The 22,819-nt window shown below is 45.6% G+C and overlaps 1 protein-coding gene across 1 annotated transcript in view; it reads right to left on the bottom strand.

Moving 5' to 3' along the window:
- Nucleotides 1–15,885, bottom strand: part of LOC143345008 (uncharacterized) — a 51,245-nt gene extending 35,360 nt beyond the window's left edge. Inside the window, exon 1 of the mRNA XM_076771687.1 lies at nt 15,524–15,885. The gene's annotated coding sequence lies outside the window, so the exon portion shown is untranslated. The remainder of the gene's footprint in view (nt 1–15,523) is intronic.
- Nucleotides 15,886–22,819: the final 6,934 nt, after the last annotated feature.

Below are 22,819 nucleotides of genomic sequence, written 5' to 3'. Positions count from 1 at the left end.
TTTTTCTTCGTAAACCCTCGCGTATCGAATGTTTACAGGAGCAAGAAACGAAACTCGACAATCGCGATATTATTTGTTGATAAATGATAATTTTGAAATAACATCCGACGAATCAATTCCAAGTTTACCTTCGACGCGACTACCACCCATTGCGCGTTTATTTAACTCGATCCTAAGGCTGTATCTCGAGAATCGTTTGTGTACGTTGGATTTGCGTTAACACTGATTCGTTGCGTCCTCGGTTGCTTTCGCGACGGATTTTATCGTCATTGAATCGATGTCCTTCGAAGACGCGACACGGACGAAGATCGACGCCGGAGTTGGCGCGTCAAAGAGGATGACAAACCCGCACCGAGTTCTTTGGAGTTGTACGCCAGGAATGCGTAGCATGCTCAGATTCCGGAATGTCGATTGGACGTTCAGCGCGAAGCGAATTACTGAAGGGTCTCGAGAGTCTCTTAACGCCTCTGCAAGACTGAACCGTGAAGTCAGAGAGGAAGAAAAGGGCATAAGACGCGTACGAAGTAAGAAATTGCGAATATCTGCTGATGCATTCTTGTATCTTCAATCCGAGCCTTATTGTCGGACCACGTTGAACGCGCTGCTTTGAATAAGATGAGGACCAACCATTGAAACGACTACGCCTGCCGGTGAAGTCAAATATCGCGAAGTTCTGATGTAAATTAGACTTTGGATAGAAATGAATAACAAGCTTCTGTTCAATGTATCCGACCAAAAGTATTTCCTTGCCTGTGGAATTAGAAAAGGATAATTCCAAACCGATAGGGTAGCAAACAGAGCGATGAAGTTATTGATCTAATCGTATCGACGTGGTAAAAAACGTTTCATCGGAGGAACGTGCAATCACCATCCAGTTTATTTGATAGAAACATTGATAAAGAATCTTCGGTGGCAGCGCAAAACACAGAGGTACTCGGCGCTCTTTTTCGAGAAATTGCAGGCCCCGAGAACCGACATTAGAGATCCTCGATACTCCGTTTCGAAGTACCGTTTCCATCGAGACTGATGCTCGGAGTGTGCGCTTGCATGCTCTGGGTACTCTCTAATCAGAGGCGCGCACGATACGCGAGTGTATCCAGCAGCGACCGAGGATTTGATGCAAATACGACGACGTTGATACCGCGTGTACAAACAGGGGGATAATTAGAATGATAATGAAAGCGTGCCCTTCGAAGCGGAGAAGTCGAGATCCGCCAGGGGAGCAGATTTCGCTTCGTTCTTCGGGCCTGTTTGCGCATCGGGAAACCCTCGAAGTTGCTGGATCGCCGCACTGTTTGCCCTACGTTTACGTGGAAAGTCTGAAACACGAAGTTTGCTTTGGGTGCGGCATCCCACGGACGCGTTTTGTGGCCGGTTGACTATCTTCGAACGAATCCTTAAGTTCAAGGTACCGTGCCACTTAGCGGGACAATGTTGAGTGTAAACAGGACCCTGGCATCCTGACGAGCTGCGTTGCCCGGTTCTCTTCAGCGTGGGAAAGCTTCGTCCCGTCGATGACGGTCCTTCGTATGCAGATTTTAACCAGCATCGAAGTTTCCTTGACCTCCGTTCATGTATCTTAACTTGTTACAAAATTATTATTTACGATTATTATGCACGACTCGATTAATTTATGCCCCCACACTTGTGCTCGACTTGTTCTAATAGAGAATTTCTCGCGACGTTAACGGTGCTGTTGCATTCTGTAGTAATATCACACGTTGACTGTCCGTAGGTGACGAATCAGGAAATGACGCGAGAACTGATCCAGTCGGGCGTACGGACAACCCGTCACCTTCGTCTTGCGATTCTCCGTAAGGTCGGGGTGAAGGAACCTTAATGACTGGATACCGAGAGGACGGGACATGAGTTAAAGAAACGGTGATCCTGTCCTCCCTGGAAGAGGCATGTGCACCTGTGTCGAGCTTTACCGAAGTAACGTGCTCGAACCTTTAGCGAGTCACGATGGCCAGTCTTCTTGTACAAGGTTTTCAGATCGACGCGACATCCCGACTAGGAAACCAGTACAAGGAAGTATAGGACGATAGCTGGAAGAGCTTGCGCTCCTGGGAAGTAGCTACGACGAATGTACATGAGATTTCGCGGAATCGAACGTGACTCGTCGAGTTTTGCCATTGCCTGAAACGCGCGCCATTATTGTTCCCTGTGCGGTGGAAAAACTATTAGAAAGCGAGATTTCGAGCGAACATTTGCTAATAATCTGAAATACGTGTTGGTGGTGTTAGGAAACTAGAAAGGTTCTAGATATTAGGATTAGAGAAGAGGAAGACACTGTTGATTCGGCCCACCCTTATCTACCTGCAGTTTCTTATTTACACTGTGCCATCCGGACTGGTGTCGCGTGCACCTAACATCGAGTTATTCACAAAATTTTAAAAAATTTTAATATTTGATCTTCCTCTGATTTAGTAATTGATCTCTGGTGCTATTAGAGGAAATACTTAAAAAAACAAGCTCTATTTTGACGAATAATATTTTAAGTACCATTAATTTGCAATTTGGTGCTAGCAGAGTGAATTCATCACTGGCTGTTCATCGAAATAATTCCTTCCATTATGGATTACGATTTAATTGAAGACTTCAGAGAGGAACTCGGAATAAAATTTTATTCAACTCGACTGACATTTTGACTGATTTTCAGGTCTACGTTGGACCGTTGGTAAGCCACAAAAGAGAGCAAGAAGAAAGGCGGATTCGAGCATATCTAAAATGAGGGAGTCCATTATCCTTCTGGTCCAGGTGGTACGTCTCCCCTCGTGAAAAGTACGGTGGTCCTGTCACACGATTAATATCCATCCATCCGGCTGGTTCGGATAATTTTCAGCGCCGCGAACTGTTAGCGTTGTCGGTGACACGCAAAGAAAACGAGAAGATCGGCGAGGTCATGTACGAACTGGCCAACGGGACACCGTTGTTCCGGTGACCCCCTATAAATAGAATGACGGAGAGCTTGATGATCAATATTCGTACATCCGGTTGGTTGAACGATCCGACGGATATTCCTACTTGAATTTCATAAGAAGTAAATATTTTCGTGTGTGGATGCGATAAAATATTCTACCATGGTCTCGGTAAATCTATTCTATTTAATCAGTTTTTTGGAAATCATTAAAGATTTTTAAATGTATTCTATTAGGAACACAGGGTGTATCGTAAAACCCTTTTTCCAAGTTACAGCTATTTTTGTGCTCCAATAATGTTTTTTAATATTTTAAGTATTCCAGGTATTCGTTGCAAACATTTCTCAAAACAAGATGTAATCGAACACACGTCTGTACGAACTTTGTTCGTTATTTTTGTGCTCTCGGTCTCCCATATGTTATTATTCGCTCTGCACACCGGGAAATGGAATAGAAACGTATGTACCTCACTGACATTGTTTTTAATTTTGAGAAATTGTTCGATAGAACTGTTAGAAAGAAGCATGGGGGGAGGGGGCGTTATCGTCATCTCATTGTTACAGAGAAAACGCTGCTGAAACGGCATACCATCGAAGATAGCCTCACGATCAGAATAATGCCAGTCGGTGTAGTCGAACGAGGCAACCGGAGGTGTTAGTGGACTATAAAGAGAAGCAGAAGAAAGGTCGGCTCGTGCACGAGCCACACAGCGGGACACTGTTGTCCCCGTGGCCCAGGTGCAGGGCCACCCTCGCGTCCCTGGTCCCCCTTCCCCTTCTGGCCCTGTACGAACAGCACGGCAGAAAGGTTACTCGTCGAAGAGGCTGCGCTGGTGGACCGGTAAAGATCGACTTCTTGCCCCGAGGACAAGGCGCACGGGAAATAATGTGGCGACGGTGAACCGGATGCGAGCTTGCGAACCACGAACCAGCCACCCAGCTTAGGGCCAGTGGAGTTGTCTTACCCCGTGTAAGAACCAGATACGATCTCCATCGACTTCTGCCGCCCATTGGGGCCCACCTTCGGGACAGGTTCATGCGACGACAAAACCTGTCGACGCTCTCGACACGTCAGCCTTGAAAGGATGATAATCGCTCGTAAGGACACTCACGAAACGGCACGTCGTTAGACAATCGGCCGTGGTAATCGATACGTTATAAATGGTATCGTCGACGCTTAGTTGCCCTGTACGCTAGTTCCGCGGCAATAGTAATTAAGTTTTACGATCCCGGGGCACTGTCGATTCGAGATACCGCCCAGAGAGCCGATATTTAAGCGACTCGGACGGGCACTCTAATAACATCCTTCGTCCCCTCGATTTTAAGGGTCTGAATCTCGAGACGCTATAGCTCGATAGCTTAGAAAAGGTCCTTAAAGCAATGGTCTGATCTTAGCGGGGATGCAGCGTGCGTTCAGTTACAAAATATAAGTAATTGTAACACGGAGGATGCTCACAGGTGCATTGTTATTATTTTTTGTACGATCGAGCAAAGAATGTTAAATTTATGAAACATCACGGAGACCTTTTCTAAATTATCGAGCTGTACGCGTACATATATATTTCAAGACCCGTGCGGAACGTTTTACGGTTTCCTCTTGACTTCTCGCGGCGAACTCTTATTAATTCCAGCGGAATCGAGCCGCGCAGATGGGGAGAAGTATCGTTTCGATATTGCACCGAGACCATACGACGCCTTAATATCGGGCCCTGCCGGCAGCTGGCTGGCGAGTATCGCGGAAAAGCAAGAAAATTGTAGCAAGGCGAGGCGGAACGGTGCAAAACGAATGAAGGGTTGTAAAGGATAAGCGAGGGGAAGCTCGAGGAAAAAGGAGAAGCGTTTAGAGCGTTTGGAGAAGGGGTAGAGGGAAACGCGCTACTCTTCCTACTCGGTTCGGATAGAACAGGCCGAGGTGGAGCATACTCTGTTACTATCTTATTACAAGCCTCCGCAAATGGTCTTCATCAAGGTAAGACCGTGTTCTACCAGCCTCGATGTTTCCTCCTTCTTTTCTTTCGCCGTCTACCTCGTCTAACCTTCCCCCCTTTTTTCTCTCGGTTATTTCTACACCGTCAGCGTGGACTCGAGAAGAGAGGACGAAGGTGGATGACTTTCGTTCGTGGTGGCGACCACGTCGAACAGAGGAGAGGCCGTTGAGAGAGACTCTCGAGGATGAGAACGAAAGAGAGTTGGGTTCGACGTTATTAATCTCGGAATGGCCGTCACGCGCGACGACGGTCGTGGTGGTTTCGTCGTGGTGCATCAGGATGGACAGATAGGGAGTACCAGCGGCCGTGTTCTTCCAGAGTTCATTCTTCATGGTCGAGTGACTTTTGCGTATATACGAACGCCCGGACGATTAACGATCGTACCGTCGTTGCGCTCGTTAAGCGACAGTTTCTTTTCCAGTCGAGATGAGGAACGAGCAGGGAGCAAGGTGCGGGAGGCGAAGCAAGAGGAGGAGATGAAACTGGTACACTGAGATCATCCCCTTGGTCGAAGACGAATGATCCGGACCCCGCGCTGGATACATTATCGCTGTGTGCGCGAGCCGAGGCTGCACGAGCGCAGGGCGACACTTTCGTAGAATCGTGGATCGAGTACGTGACGACGATGGCGATCTAGAAGAGGTCCTCGAGCCAAGGTCGTACGACTAATAATAACTCCCGGTAGGCAGGGATTGATTTCCCCACGAATCACGACCAGCCACGAACCAGGACGAACATGTGGGTTGATAGTTTACTTCGGAACAGTCCTACGCGCCGTTCGACGATCAATTATGCCATCAATATTTCGTAGGATCGAAGGACGGTCGCCCCGAGCTGGACCATATTTGAACAATTACGAAATATGTAAACAGCCGTCGTAAGAACAGCAGTTTCATTTCGTCGATAGAGAAAGTTGTACGGCTGGATTGCTTCATCCTGATTAGAAACAATTTTATGACGACACACAGGATGATCCAATAATTATGTGTGCAACTTTACGGGCGCATTCTACGCTTCGGAATTGAGGAGTGAGTTTTCAGGTCTTCCGTACCTAATGCAATCTACTTTTGGTAAGCGTTATCTTATTTTATTTTTCACGAAATTATTTTCTTGGTATTTATACATCCACCAATTAAGCCTCGTACTAAATAAAAAGCGATTGAAATTACAGAGCCGTTAGGTGTTCCCATAAAATATCATCAGCGAAGCCCAAGGGGATTTTTTTTCTCGAGTTCTCAAGCATTTACATTGTGCTACATAGTTACGTCTTCTAATACGGTGTCATAAATTATGTTTATCCGTAACAGTCTTGATTTATCGATGCGTCTACTTTGATTAATGGAAAAATAATCAAGTGAAATTAAGCGTGCAAGTAATGTAATACGTAGTTAATGCTGGAACGGTCAGTAACGATTAATTTTCCAGGAAAATCAGCTACGATCATCGAAGAAATATCTTACGATCAATCTGGATAAAATTCTGACATTTATAAAACTACTTAAGCATTTTATCCAGATTTACTAGTCAATAGAACAAAGTGCTTAATGAAACTTGATTAAAGGAATATTATCGAGCAGCTATTTCATTGGATTTTATAGAAAATAGAACGTGGTCGGGCAAGCGTGTACTGATCGTTACATAATTTTCAATTAGTCCATTGCCAGCGAGTTTTTCTTGTTTCTCTCGCGCAAATAATCGTGCGAAAATCCCGACAACAATTGTAGGAAGTGATGGGTAGGGTTATACGAAGATCCACATGTACCAGTGACTGTACTGGACGCGGGGATTTCCTATGTGTCAGAGTTCCGCTCCATTTTTCCATACACTCGAACAAAATGGATAGAAAATAAAATAAAGTTCATCGAGCCACATCTGCAATATTATTCGCGTCGTGAATAAATTAATATTTACTGTTGCGCTTGCTGCATCCAAATAATATACAATTACATCACCGCATTAACGAGGAAAAGAAAGAACTAAAATTTCAATAATTTAAAAATTTGTATGCCCCACAAATTTTCCACTTGTCTATGGGTTAACGATATTGCTAGGGGCAACGACGAAAACAATTTGCAATAAACGATTGGAGAGCACAAGTAAGCTCAACTATGGCTACCATACACTCCAGGCCGCTCCTCGAGAGATCGTCTAATGGCGTTAAAGCAGAAACTAAGCACCGGTTAGAAAATTTACCGTTACGAGGGGCCGATTACCATTCGAGATTAGTTCTCACCCGAGATCGCGTTTATATCTGCCCGTAGATGTTAGGAGCACATTTTTATCCGTCGTTCAGATTAAAACGGCCGACTCGCGTGCGTTTCATCAACGGTAAAGTTCCATCAATTCCAGCGGAATTTGTATCTGCCCCGACCACGATATCGTATCACGAAACCTCTCGTTTAACCAGTTCGTAAATCGTTGTTCCACGTTCTCGCGGCGATCCACCTTTCACGATCCTCTCGAATTAACCATAAATTCTATAATCGAGCGGAATTCAAATTACAAGCTGTTAGACCACTTTCTTCTCCCAATTCACGGACGAGATAACAGCAAACACGGTTGATCGTCAGTGAATGAGCTCCGGCTACTAAACGGTTGTACTGGATGTTTCAACATGTTCGAGCATAATTTCACAAGTGAATCGAACGCACAGAAATAAAAACTAAACTCGGTACATTTATTTCCTTCGATTCTGGTTCCGATTTATTGTGTTTAGTGTTTCAATAATAGTTTCAATAAATTTGAATATCAATAAACAGATGTTTTTCCGAACGTTCCGCGAATCAAACATTGGTGCTTAATGGATTCGATCGGCGGTCGAACGACGCGTGTGTTCTATAGAAATTGACGTCACGAAAAAGTCCCAGAATCATCGGGTCTTGCGTCAAGTTGTGTTGCGCGACGGGGGCAAAAATTACAAGGCCGAAATCATGATTTCGTTTCTCATTAACCGTACAGAGTTCGACCTCGATGGAGCCCACGACGAAACGAAGAACAGTACGAACGGCTTCGTTGATCCGATCGCTGTGCCTTTAATTCGCTGTATAATGTTACGCGCTATTGTACTTAATTCCACTGCTCTTACGGTACCCAGTTCCCCAGAATCGCGCGCATCCCCATCGCAAACTACTCTCTTTTATTACTAACTATAATAAATAACGACACAGGCCTTGGAGAATGCACCGAATATGGAAGATCCGCGGGAATTGAATCGCGGTCGTGCTAGCGGAACGATTCGATTCTTTGGACTCGAGGCTACTCGCGGCACTGTCGCGTACCGGTTTTGGATCAGAAAATAACAGGACAGTTTGAAATGGTTCTAGAGACAGGACTGGCTTCGTCGATCAGTCTCGTTAAATTCAAGAGCATTCAAGTATATTTATTTGATGAGTCATAATGTTTAATTTGAGACTCCTTGCCGGCCGACGTGTCTTAGAAGAGATTTTGTAAGACAGCTATTTCCGTTTGGGGGGGAACGTTAGGCAGACTAGGGTTAACACGATTCAGATTTCTAACGGTAGCTTCCATCGAACTTTCTATTCTTATCGAATTGAAAAATTAACTAAGTTTTGGCCAATAGAAATATCGACACTTTAGAATATTTGACTTTGATGTTTTGGGGTAGAAAATCTTAGTTTCGAAACCTCGAATTATAATGGAAACCTAGAGGCATTGCATGAAATACACGATACACCATGAATTACGATCTTGTGTACGAGAAACTCGAATTGGATTCGTTCTGTGGTAATAATATGGACGAAAGACGATAAACATTAAAGACGAATGCAACATTCGTATTTTACTTCCTATCGATCTGTTCGCTAAGGATCGCGAAGTATGACGATGTTATAAAATGGAACGATCTATAGAGGCCATTACACGACTCAATAAAACAACTCTGGCAACCTGTTACCGGTTACCGGATTATTTCGTGAATAAAACGGCGAGGTTCGCGTGCGTGTCCGTGACTTGCCTTCTTTGTACGCAAGACAGAGAGAATACATGGAAGAGGAAACGTAGACGAAGAAAGACGAGGAAAAAAGACGGATAGGTCACCGACCGGTTGTCACTGACAATTCTGTCGGGCAACAGACAAGTATGCTGACATTATTAGAGGAACTAGGCCAATAGTGCAGGTTCACTAAACTACCGACGGACTGGATTACACCTTTATTTTCGTTTGTTCCGGAACACCGGGCCCTAAAATATTTTAGGTCATTCCGCTCGACTGACCGAATTTTACAAAAGCCTCGGAGTTCGGTTAGCGCCGTTAGTCATCGAGGTTTCTTTTCCCGCACGAATTCCTTAGCTTTGTTTTTTTCCAATGTTTTTTGAACGGGTGAATCAGTCGACTGATTCACAAAAGTCGGAAAAAATTCTGGTGTTAGAATAATCTGTCTAAAATGAAATTGATTTAAAAATAAAATCTTTTAAAATTCGTTAAACTCGATACGTATATTTCAATTGCAAAAAAGAGTGAGGAACAGCGATAGTTCGAACTTGTACGAGGATCACGAAGTCTCTGAGAAATTATTTCGCCTCGAAGGCGTTCCACGATAGTAGCACAAGTCAATCATTAAACTAGCCTGTCTTATAGATTACAGTCGGCATTGAAGTCTCCGGTAGCTAAGCGGTATCATTTAGTTTTCCCTCGTACTTATTCGCGACACGCATCTTCGTCTTTATAGGTTTAGAAACAGCAGTTAATAACAGTATCGTTAACGAATATTTTCACGTTAAACAAACGATTGAAAAAAATAAACAAAGTACCAAAGTATGCGCGTAGGGTGTAAAAATTCGCGAGACGTCTGGCAGGTTAATGATGATCGATGAATCGATAAAAATATCGCCGACGATCGAGACGCGGCGACACGAACGAAATCAAGTTTGTCGATTATCGTTCTAAAAACCGTTCGTGCGCTCGTGCAATACGTGCGACGAGTCCGAAACTCGGCGCTCGAGGGCGATCCGTACGCGCATTGAAATTCCCTCCGATCTCGTCGGGCAGAATAACCGATTTTTATCGAGTACACGACTGGTTACCGGGCAACGCTCATAAACCGCATTCGACATCGGGGCACGGGCAGCCACGCAAGGAATACGAAGTATCACAAGGTAAACTCATTCGTGGTATTTCAATCGGCTGGTACAGAAACCGTTCGAAACCCGTTCGGGACCTCGAACCGTACACAACGTGTTCTTGTAAAACCGTGTCGCGCGTAATCCACTGCGACGGTCGCGTGTCTGCGACATCCTCGTAATAATGGTACTTATTATCCAACGACAATATATTGTTTATTCGTTCGTTCATTCTTTATTTAACGGGATACTTCTGTTATTATATTTATGTAATTTTTGTTTTCACCGAGTCTATTTGCTTTTCTCTCGTTGCCTCATTCATTCGAATTTCGAAATATTTCCGAAAGACGACATTTTGGATGGAAAATAAATAAGCGGAGCAAACGATAGGAATTCAAATTAAAACGTTGTATAGTTTGAATACTTTATGTCGAAGATCGAAGATCGAAGAGAATAAAATTTTTCAGAAAACAAATGTAACTTGCGCCAGTCGGAAATGATGATACGCTTGCTATTCGAAGCATACTTATATGCAGAAGAGAAAAATGATGAAATTGATGGGATTATATGTTGCAAGCAGATGAAAAGGAAAACTACGAAGGCAAAGTTGGCACTATTATTATGAATAATGATGGTACGTGAATGTTACGAAATTAAAGACCTTTCTGATCTTATCTGCGAACGATATATCGTTCGGAAGGACCGAACAAACGGACAGTCGTAATTGAACTTCTTTGTCCTCTCGGAATAGGAACGTTCGTCTTCTGAAATTCCTGGCGGAACGACGTGAATAATCTGCGGTTGTGACAGAAAACCGATCGCCCGTCTTCCATTTTCCGTGACAGTCCGTGAAAGCGCACGGAACAGATTCTGTCCGTGAAAAGAGTCCTCGTCAAAGGAAAACTGTTAAGCGCTCTTGCTCTACGTCCGACCGGCGAGTCAATGGCCGAACGTTCGAGTGAATTCCAAGCGGTTCATTCGCATTTGCGCGCACGAGCTCGCCCGTATCCAAATTCCGTGATAATCGTGGGAGGAACGACGATGTCCGCGCGCGTCGTGGCTCGAGTTTTTGAAAGATTCGGCGACGCGATACGACAAGGCGTGACGTCGAATTAGCACTTGGCGTACTGTGAAAACACGTGCGTGGAATATTAGAAACGCGCGCCGCAAATACCGTGCGAATCGTTCTTGTACGGCTGTACCCGACACGAGGAACGTTTACTATTCTATCCAAAGGAAGCCAGGATACAGAGCTTCGAACGTGAAAGGTTTCATACCTTAAAGATTTCAGTGGAACAACGAGTCCAAAGTCTGACGTCGGAAAATTCGCCGGGATCCTCGAGGAATTTTCGAATTCGAATCGAATGTACGATCGTGGACGAACGTTTAGCGGGCATGAATAATTGATCGTCTCTTTCGTGCTTCCCTAGCGCGGCGCATACGGAATTTCACGGGCCGATGGGTCGAGTCTCCGTGCTCGATATTTTTAATACCCCTTTTTCAATACCAGGCCAGGCCAGTGCCCGACGAACCGGCCTCTGGGATTCTCCTTTTTGAAACGTTATATACCGCGTCGATAGAACGCGCCTGCCCTCTTTTAATGCTCGATCGCTTTTAAACAGTTCGACGCTCAAAAGATGCGTCTCGACGTCCTAACCGATTTTTCGTTGTATCGCGTTGGTTCGACTCGCGTCAAATAAAATTAGAAATCTAAGAAGAACGATTGTCGGGTCTTGGTGTCGAATTAAAAAAGATCGAAGACGCTAAGTAGCGTTTTTTTTCGAAAAGCAACGCGTCGGTCGCGCGACTGGAATCCGTGTCATCTCTGGGTTTTTACCGTTTCGTGTGGGCCTACGTGATTCGAACGCTCGCTGAAGCGAGGACCCGAATGGAGGTCCGCGATGGGGCACGCATGTAACAGCACGAATTCTTGCCCAACATTATCCGGCTTACGGATACTTTCACTGCGATAATGGGGTGGATATATTTTTGGTCGCTTAACTCACGAAATTGGCTTTCTTAACGGCTAATGGACTGTGCATGCTTCGTTTGCTCGGAAACTGGAGTAACTTTTCAGCAACCACAACAATAACATGCGCCGCGAGTCTCGTGTAGGTTCGCCGAGACCGTCGATGCAGCTTGCGTGTCGTGCCAAGAAGTTGTGCGACATCGTTTCGAGGGGTATATTAAAGCTAATGAACCATCAGCTGCAAGAAAGCTGCATGTCTGACCGAGCAAAAACTAATATTCGCCTCTGCGAAACGGTTAGTCGTAGGAAACACGTGAAAAAGAACTGTTCGGCCGCGTACACGCTGCGGAGACGGTTATTACTCGACAGCAATTAAGTTCCGATGCAGATAATTCGAAACCTACTACCGTTCTGTTTATAACGCATAACGTTTTTGCATTTTATGCCACGCTGTCCAAGTTTTAATGGAACGACGACAAAACTCGCGATTACGACGCTCGACGTTCCGTCGAATTTAGCTGCGGTTTACGTAAGAAATCTCTCACCTTTTCTTCCTTCCGCGATTGATCGCAATCGAGCTCCTCGGAGGATCGATTCTCCACGGTTATTGCTCGCGGTTCGCGTGCCTGGGATCGCTTCTTACCCACACATCATTACTCTATTTCATTTTCGTCGCCGTGTCTAACGAGCACCGGACCCTCGCTGTTCGTCCAGCACACGGCCAGAAGACGGTCTCGGTAATTAGCGTTTAGTAATTAGCAATTAGCCGGGTGAATCGTAGGGAAGAAACCGGGTAATCAGCGTATTGTACGGAGATGATGATCCTTCCGCGGCGTAAAAAATTTGCGTATGAAAGTAGTACTCTGTTAACGGACGGAGGAATTACTTTGACGGCTACTGGTCGCGTGATCTTATCTTGTCGATGGGTAATCTCACTATACATTAAATTTGTTAAGTTAAAATTTAAATAACGTAATGTACGGCAAAGGACTTGAAACTTTTTTAAAAATATTTATCAATCGGTTTGTAAGGATTAGCTGTATTGAAAGTTGCGTGGAAGTAGCCGGCGGCGGCTAGTGGCTAAATACTGTGACCGTCAGAGTGTGAACTCACGCTTCCTTTTAATTCATTAATTTCACTTTGGAGTCCGATGGACACCATTGTTATAACTACTATTTGTAATTATGAATTACGCCTTTCAACATGTAGTATGCCAAACAAGCTAGTGTCTTATCCAATTTATAGTAACTTCTAAAGAAAATATTCGAAGTTGGTACGATTGGAACCTAAGGCATGGTAACACTGAATTGGAAACTTAGATACATCAGTCGGCTACGGTCGGTTATCGAACTCCCGTAGTCATGGAAATTCCTATCGCGGCGTGAAATAGAAACACCACCGTGGCTGTTGGAGATAATTAGTCGAGTCGCATAATTAATAGCTCGTCGGTGTTATACCCCCGCGTAGGAGGCAAGGAAAGTCGTTTATTAGAAACCCCGCGTTTCCTAGCGAGGCTGACTCTCGCGTATGCGATCAGCCACGCGCGTGCTCGTCTAAGTCGTGATCGTAGATCGTAATGCAATCGCGACTTCTCCGGCGCACCTCGACCGTGACAAATTTGTTCTCTTTATTCTCTCGCGAGCGAACAGCAGGATTGGTTCTTCAGGATGGTTTCCGTTCGTTGGGATCGTCGAACGCGCGTGCACGCTCGCCGCGGAGGAAGCTCGAGCTCGAATCTTCGTATCGCGGGGATAAAGAAAGATCAGACTTGGAAGGAATCGCGAGTCGTATTGGGTCAGACGTTTGTTGTTTGTTTCGTTTCCACGTTCTACTTGTCGTTGATACTACTTTCGTGTTTCGTGAAACGTACAGGTTACGATAGAAAAGTCGATGTTTCTTTTTTTCTTTGGTACCGTTAGATACGAAAGTCTGTCCCCTGCTACGAAACGTAAGCTATAACAGTGAACGCGTTAAGAGTGTATTAAATTTACGAATTTATGTTCGTCGAGGGGTTAACGTTAGGACTGATCTTCCTTTCTGTCTTGAACGCGACTACTCGTCGTCTTCGTCGTCGACGGGGAGAAATTCGTTTCATCCGTTCCGGGAGTTCGACGCTCGTTCGCGCGCGTCACGCGGCGTCGTCGAGAAAGGAAGAACCGTCGGGACACAAAGGGGTCCCGCGCGCCTCTATAGATTCTCCTAGTTTACATTCTTCGTTTCTGTTGGCGCGTCGCTCAGGGGAACGATCCATTATTCCGATCCCTGGAATTCCTTTTGACTCATTATGCTGGCGCGCGTTCCACCGCGGACCCCTGTTTTATATTCCGTCCAACCGGGCCCCCGCCATGGGAAAATCGATACAATTTCGACTGTCTGCCTTTGTTCGTGGACCAATGGAACGATCGGACCTCGGTTGAATCGTTGGGACCCAAGTCCCCTAGTTTCCGCGACTGTTTTTCGAGTTTGAGGAGATACGGTTTAATTCCAACGCGATTATAAACGTATAGGGGCCATGTACGTAACGATTTATCGTACTGCGATAATTGTAGAAATTATTGTACAAAAAGTCGTTACGTCTGCGTAATTTAAGGAGGTCCTCGAGATTCGTCGACTTGGTATTCACGTATCGGGCCAGGTTTGCCTCGGTATTCAGACACTGTTTCTTAATTGTACGAAGTGTTCGTGCACGTCCGAGTAGCCTTCGTGGCTGCAAGTCGACACGCATACCTATTGCACGCCGTCTTGAATTATTTAGGCCCGGGCCTCTTTGACTCCGTTCTCAAGTTCAACCGGTCCATCTTCGCGCGGATGACCCTCTCGCGGGAAAGCCTGTTAACGCGTTCACCGCGATGGTTTCCTTTTTATAGATTCTTACGTTAGACGGTACGGGACATTTGCACTCCGTACTAAATTTAAAAAAAATGCTCTGCAAATTTTGATAAAAATAGTAAGAACAATTACAGAGATATCCTCCTACCATATAACGAAGTATCGACGAAGTATGACATGCACGGCATATATGCAAGTATGTCCTGTACCGCGGTGAACGCGTTTACTATCGTTTCCCGCGATAATTCGTTTGGTCGCGGAAAGTATCGAGATCGATCGAATCGGAATTGTTTACGCGGTTTATCGAGGTCGAACGTAACAGGTGTATCCCGATCGACGTCGATCCACCCAGCGATCCTATCGATTGCGTTCGAGACTCAAGCGGATCACTTGGCGCGACCCTTACGGATTCGAGCTGCTCTTGGCTCCTCTCTTGCACATACTTCCGGTGAGAGAACACTTTTTTCAAATAAAAATATCCCGCAGCGAGGCACAGTGTCACAGTCCATAATATCCACGGGACTAGCGACGACGACGACGACGACGACGAAGAGAATGGTGGGAGCGTGCACAGTGCAACAGAATCACTGATCTTGATCACTTGGTATCACCAGATCGAGGAGAAGCCGCGAGCGTGCATACATATACCCCGAACGTACGGCGTCACTGTGTTCCACCCTTTCGCAAGCTTTTTTGCAACGCACCATAATAGTCCTCACTGTTTGAGATGAGACTTACCTATCCAGGACGGTCGTCGACGACGGACGACCCTGACGATCCTGCCCAACGACGTGATCTTCTCGGGACGCGCGACCCACTCGATCGTGAATCAGGAGGAACGCGTAAACGCTGGAATTATCGATAATCGACGGAACCTTTTCACTGACCGATAGAGGATGTCCCGACGGAAAACGTGTCCTCCGCGTTCCCGACTAATCTAATTCGCAGTGCGTAAACGTGGGGGGGGAGGATCGGTTCGTCGCGAGGACCAGGGGCACACCGAATGATTTCTCTCGCTCGTCTCTCGCACCCTCGAGCCGCGATGCGAGTTCGGAGCGTGTTCTTTCTTTCTCTCGTTCCCCAGTCCCTCTGTCTCTTCAGTCCCCTCAAAATCACCGCGACACCGCACCGAACAGAAGTGAACTACTCGTGCGCCGCCGGTTCACGGTACCTTAAATACCTTGGCAGCCGCGCCGCCGCCACCGCCGCCGCCGCCGCCGCAGCACGCCACCGCCACCACCGCTGTGCGTCGTGCGGCCCCCTACCTCAAACTCGCCCCACGCCGCGCGCGCCGATTGGCGAGGGAGAGGAGTCCGATGTGTGCCCGCCGGCTACACCGGAGCATCCTCTCTTCTCCCGACCCGTTGCTCTCCTCCTCGCTTCTCGCTCTTTCTCTCTTTCTTTCTCTATCTTTCTCTCTCTCTCTCTCTCTCTTTCACCTTTCTCCCTCCCCTCTGTCGTCTCTTCTCTCTCCGACATTCCCCTGCGTTTCTGCGTTTCTCTCCTCTTCCGTCTTCCATTTTCGCCTCCCTTTTCTCTCTCAACCACCGGGGACTCCGTCTCCGGACCCCAGTCTAGCGCGCGCCTATTCCATTTTCGAATCACCCTTCGAGCGAAGCCGATCTCCGCGGGTGCGTTTCCCTTTCGAATTTCTCGGATGCCCGCGACGATCCCGACGTCGTCGTGGATCCTCGAGGGTCGCTGCCGCGCCAGAGGACGAGTAAGAGTTACGTAGAGCCGGCAGAACCGCGCTGCGCAATCGCGGCTGCGCACACGCGCAGGAACCGCGGACTGCGCCTCGCGTCGGGCATTCGCGCTCCGCACGCCGTCGATAGAGGATCTCGTTTTCCATGGCGTTCGTTTATTCTCTTCCTTTGGCCAGGTTGTTGCGAAGTTTATCGATCGAAAGTATAGCTCAGCCAGTTTAATTAGATACCAGAAGCAGTGGTTCAAGTGCGGAGAAGTGAATGTCGGGGTTGCGGCTAGACTATCGGCTAAGCCTATAGTCTAACCAGCAATCGTATCCTGACACGCTTCGATAGAAATTAAGTCGACGAGGACGTCGAGACCGAGTCCAGGAATCTTAATTAACTTGTTGAGCTATGCATCGATTTGTTCCCCTGGTTAGACACTCTGCGGGAGATTGCGAGTAATTTAGGTCGAATCATGAAGGTTTTTAATCTGACATTCAATGGGCGAATCGAAAGTGCAGCGAAAAGTTGGAACGTTCGAATACTTGGAACGCGTCGCGAGAGATCGTCGAATGTATGATTCATGGACCGCGTATCCGGCACGTAAGGACGATGTCGAAATTATGTTAAGGTCTATCCGGCAATTCGTTTCGTGATATTTGTCAGGGAGGAGGGGAGGGATTAGCAAATGCCGTTGGATTTTCAAACTGCTGACTCATTATCGGTCAGCATTAGGGGACACGCGATCGCGAGATTCTCGAGACGAATCGCCACGCATGGCTCCCCGCGCGTTCCTAGGAAATCTTGTCTCCGAACCTTCCCCGAATTTAGGAACTCCAACCTCCGACGAATCGTTCTCTGTCGTCGGACCTATTTATTTGCTCTCTCGTCCAACATTCGGTACTTTGGGCTTTACGATCGTCACGGATTTCCTCAGGGTTCCACGAAATCGTAAGAATCCGTTCGACTCTCTGCTTACACGATCTACGGTTACATCCAAATATTCGGTAACTATAATAGGATAATATTTCATCTTATCAATTCTTAATCTATTTTCGATTTATTTTTGCGCGAATCATCCCCTCTCCGGTTGTACTACGATTGCTGGGACACCCCATACACAAGTATAGATACAGCAGTAATTAGTGGTAGGTACGGGGAAAAAAAGAAAACGTAACGGAAATGATGTATGTGTGTATACGTTGCAAGCACAAAGGAGAAAAAAAAGGAGAAACATTAATATGGAATGAATAGAACCTGTTCACTTACATACATGCAGGTTGATCAAGGCGGGTTTGTAGCGTACTATTCTGACCAGAGGAAAGACTGTTTCTTTTTTAATTACTAAATTGGAAAAAGGTAACCAGTAGAGAGAGTGGTTAGGTTCAAAGATAGTGTGTAATTATAGTCTGTAATTCCAATAACACTTAGGTTAAGTACAATTTTGGTTGTTAAAATGGCAAATAAGATGCTCGAAATTTTAAGAGACGATTCTATACGTTAAAGTAAAACGGAAATGAAGTATGATGAAGTTCCGTTTGAGGCTTTGTGCCCGAGTTATTAATTGTCAAAGATCTACGTAAATGGCGCAGAAGTGAGGGACTTATACTACTGCCGACGCTCAGACGCCGGCTAACTCGAATAAAGTAATTGTGGTGTATGCGTGTTCACGTGGGTGGTAGTTGTAGATGAATTTGTATTAAAAAACATTCATCCTCTCTATTTGACAATCCTATAGGGCGAATTTTTAAGTTTACTACCTCCGTAGGCAACCAGAGTTTTAGAGGCAATTAAGGTTTCCCAACTAATTTGGATTAGGTCTGGTTTAGGTGCTATAAAAAATGTGAAATGATTCAGGTACACTTGTAAATTTCGAAGCAGTTATTTCGACCGTTAGGTCTGAATCTTTCTTATTTTAAGCAAAGCACTAAAAACTTTCTTACCTCGTAAGAAAGCAGAAACTAGATTAGTCGACATAAAGGAAGGAAAGAAACGACGAATCGGTTTTCAGAGACTCTCAGGAAGCCACTCGACACCTCGTGTCCCGCCTCCTCGATTCCAAGCGGTGCACCTAGGTCCGAAAGGACACGTCCGCGATGCGTGTGCATCTTCTGATATATTCGCGACGCGAAGAAGTTCATCCTGAGAGGCGAGAGAGGACCGTAAAGCAAGTCGACAGAGCACGTTGGAGATATTCGAGACGCGGCGTTTCCACCTGGGTTCACCTTGGGTTCGCGTTGGTCCGGCCGACAGATGGCGGGGAATTCGGTTCAGCGAACCGCGGACGACGTAACTCTTACCTGGTGCGAACACCTTCGTCGCGGTGCAACGCGCGGATCGGTGCCATTGACACTGACATAATAACGCGGCCGTGCGCCGGGTGAAATCGCGGCGAGATCGTTTCGCGGGAAAAGATCGGCGGGCGAGGAAAACGGGACGAGGGGAAAGTGAAATTGAGAAAGAGAGGAGGACAGCGGTCGGACGGACTCACGGTGAACTTGACCCGAATCCACACGGGCTGGGAGAAAGAATCGTCGTCGTGGGCTCACCGTGGAACGGAGAAAGGAGAAAGAGCGGGATGGAGGAAATTACTTTCGATTTCAAGCTCTTGGGATCGGTTACACTTTCTCTCCCTCGCGTCTGTCCAGGCCGAGGTCGTCGTCACCGCTTCCTTCTTCCTCTTTCACGGCCAGGCGTTACGTGACTCTTCCGCGGGTCAAGGCCGGGCCTTCGATGACCCCGGCCTTGAGGCAAGTTCACGATCGATCGGTTTCACGGGCGACTTTCAACTGGATCGCGTGGAATCGTTCAGCTTTCGATGGAGGAAAGGTTCAGTAGGTTCCAAGTGGAATCAGGGGTCAGACGATAGGCCAGACGTAGATAAAATTCTTATCTAGTTACAAATTTCGAATATCATTTTTATTAAAACTTTCGTATACGACGGGTGATTTTAATGATATAGAATTTTTCTTTTTGTGTTATTCAAGAAATTAGTAGAAAAACACACTAATGTGTTAAGATACATGAAATCGAAGAATGTTTGATCGCCTGGTGAATAATTTAAATTCAGCTTGTCTCGTTTAAGTTCTCGTCTGGTAGTTCTAGTCGTAAACTCGAGCACCGCAGTCTTCCGTAAAGCTGTGACGCAACGCGACTCGCGCAACGATTTAACCGAATCGCGTGGGCGTTGCATTAACCAGCCGTGAATGCAACTTAAACAAGTGCAAGCGCGGCTCTCGAGCACGCCACTTTTCGCACCAAGTGCACAGACATTGCCGCGATCAGTCGCGAGTCGACGACCGGCCTTGCGACGTTTCATGCGCCTCTCTCGACTGCATTCCTCCGCGACGAAACATGGTTTACGGTTATTCGATAGAATATCGATCAGAAATCTTTTCGACATCGATCGACGAGTATCACGGTAACGTGAAGCCTGGTCGGAGCACATCTCGACACCATAATTATTAATGCATAGATTTTACTTTACACTACACTGATCTTTTTTCATCTTTTCTTAGATGTCGGACCTGTACAGTGTTTGTTTACATTCTCAGGTAAATCACACGCGCCAGCATCTCCCAATCTCTCCCTTGATTAAATCAAAAAGTTCGTTAACATTCTGAGAATATTCTCACTTACGGGAGAGCAATTAGGTTCAGCATCGCGATCTAATAACGGTCGTTAATAACTGTGTTTAACCATTACCGTAAACTGGTATATTCAAATGAAGAAACAATAGACTTATGGGAGCAACAGAAAGGAGCTCTACAAGAATTTTCTGACGAATATATCGTTACATTATTTTAATATACTGCTAAATTTTATTTTTATGAGGTATTTTGAAATCGCGTCGAGAATCGTAATATTCATTCCGAGCACAGGAAAAGAGAAATATCATTTCGAAGCTTTTACTTTATGTTTGAGATTATCTTTTGATTATTTCACGTTTAAAATTTATTAAAAATCTTCGATACGTGGCCATTACAAAAATGAAAAATTAATGCATTCCCGTTAAAGGACACGTACGATCCAAACGGACATAAAAAAGGACCAACGAAACGCGTGATCCTTGATTAATGCTGATTTCATGGAATTACATTTCCCAAATGGAATATTTGAAAGGAAACGTCCTGCGAGCGTGTGTTAAGAGCATTCTGCGTACACAGAGCTCCGGATGCTTGGGCTTTAAAAGCATCATCGTCCCATACTCTCCGGCCAGCCCTAGCAACGCTATTGATTTCCTTCGTCCCCCTTGCGAGAACTATCTCGCAGAATTTACCCTCTTTCGTGGAAAAGCGTCCTGAAAGTCCATGAAACTCCGTCACGTCAGGGGACAAGACATTTGCCGTGCCTCTCGAGTCGCGCGAGCGGAAGAAACTTGACGGAGACGTGGGGGGGGAAAAAACAGAACGCGAAATTGAAATATGCTTGGAGATTGCACGAACGATGCAAAGCGGTGGCGCAGTTGTCTCGAACAAATCGTATTAAGAACCGCTTAGAATTTATCGAGGCGAACGTTTCATCGTCATCTGTCTTGTTAGATCTTTGTCTTATAAGATTCGTTTAGTCGATTCAGTTTTGTCGCTGAGTAATTAATTTGAACACGTTGGGTAATAAAAGTATTTGGTCGTATTATATCGATTCTTGTTGTGCGACGAGATTAGAAAAGTTTATAGAAGATTGCAAAAGATTTAACAATTATAAACATAGTGCATTGTGTACGTAGCGATGAATGTAAACACTCGAGTGGCATGGATGCCATCACCTCTGTATTTGCACTCCATTAACTCTTAACTAGCCACGCCCATATTTATGACATAAATAAGTCTCATTGGAGTCTATTGAGAACTCGTAGTTTGTTTTTTTTTCTTAAATTCTGAATACATTTCCTTATCTTTGTCACGTGAGTGGTGTATTAAGTAAAATTTCGAAAAGTAAAATTAATCATCGACGACAGAAACCGCGGATAACAGCTAGCCTAATTATAAAAGTAGCCAATTTATTTCATGCAACAGCGCATAATGTACTCCAGCGGGGGTTCTACTTGATTTCCGCGCGTCTACTTAAGCGTTAACTCAATTTTCAGCAATATCAAAGGTCCCGAGTTAATCGAGTTTAGCTTCGCAGCTTACTGCTGTCGAAAAGTGCTCGAGAAAAAGAAAAACACTCTGCATACGAAATTTAATAATCAACGTTCCCGTTCAAATTCTCAAAAAAATTAAAATAAATAAATAGGCGTTAAATATTGATGCGTTACTTTCCGTTGCATCGTAAATTATACAAAATTTCATAATTTTATCGCCAACGGGATTTCGAGTCCAGACTCCGGGTTCCCCTTCGTTCACCCTCGCGTACATGACACACGAGCCACCCCTTGAATCGACGGCTCAGCTTGAGATTAAAGCCGTTTTTCATTTCGAGGGTGTTGTTTTGGCTGGTGACACTTCAGAAATGAGGGACGTCATTGAGGGAAAAAGTAGGAAAAGTCGAGGGGCGATTTTCCAATTACGGTGACAATTAAGATCCGAAATTAGTCCTGGCGAATGGCCATTAATTACGCCGTACGTAAAAGGATGATCATTTTTCATGGTATGTTTAATTGCATCGAGCCATTTTTGCAAATTCGAGTAGAAGTCCTTTCTGATAATCCTAATACTGTATAGTACGAATTCTATTTTCATAAACTTATTATTATATGCTTAAACAAGCGTAGCTTGAACAAGGTGTTTCGTAAAATATGAACCTCAAGTTGAATTTCAAAAACCAACAGCGATCGATCGTAGTCCAGTAAATTGCCAGAATTAATCGAGCTCCCACGTAAAAGTCGCGTCACGTAAATCCGTATGGACAATTAGATCTGGTCGTTCGCCTCGGCTTTACTCGTCCCAAGTGAAAATCTCGTTTGGACCATCTGTCTGAGGCTGGCCCGTCGATAATTCCCAGGAAAATGTCCGCCGTTTTCGATTGAAAACGCCGCGTACACGTGCGCGGAAATCTGCCAGGCGGCGGCTGATCCCGAGCGCGAACGGTGGATCCCATTTAGCTCGCAGCTGTCTCATCAGCTCATTGATCCCGATTAATTCGTGAGCGACCGATCACAAAGGACAGGAATTCCCTTTGCGGGGGTGGCTCGGGCCATGTGTCACGCTCGTAGGGGTGGTTTCTTAATTATAATTAACTTTGTTCGTAAGAAAGTACTATTTGAACTTTCGAAATACGTAGTACATTTATATTTTCGCCCAGTCCTTTGAGCCCTTTGAATCACGCAAAATGGCGTTTGCGAACGACCCAGTGCGACTCGTGATTCGCACGCGTGCATCTCTCCCAGGCGCGTAATTCCATT

This window comes from Colletes latitarsis, chromosome 8 (genome assembly GCF_051014445.1).
Source record: "Colletes latitarsis isolate SP2378_abdomen chromosome 8, iyColLati1, whole genome shotgun sequence".
Taxonomy (NCBI): Eukaryota; Metazoa; Arthropoda; class Insecta; order Hymenoptera; family Colletidae; genus Colletes; species Colletes latitarsis.
Note: the sequence above shows the minus strand (reverse complement) of the source record. Positions and strands in the feature narration are given on the sequence as shown.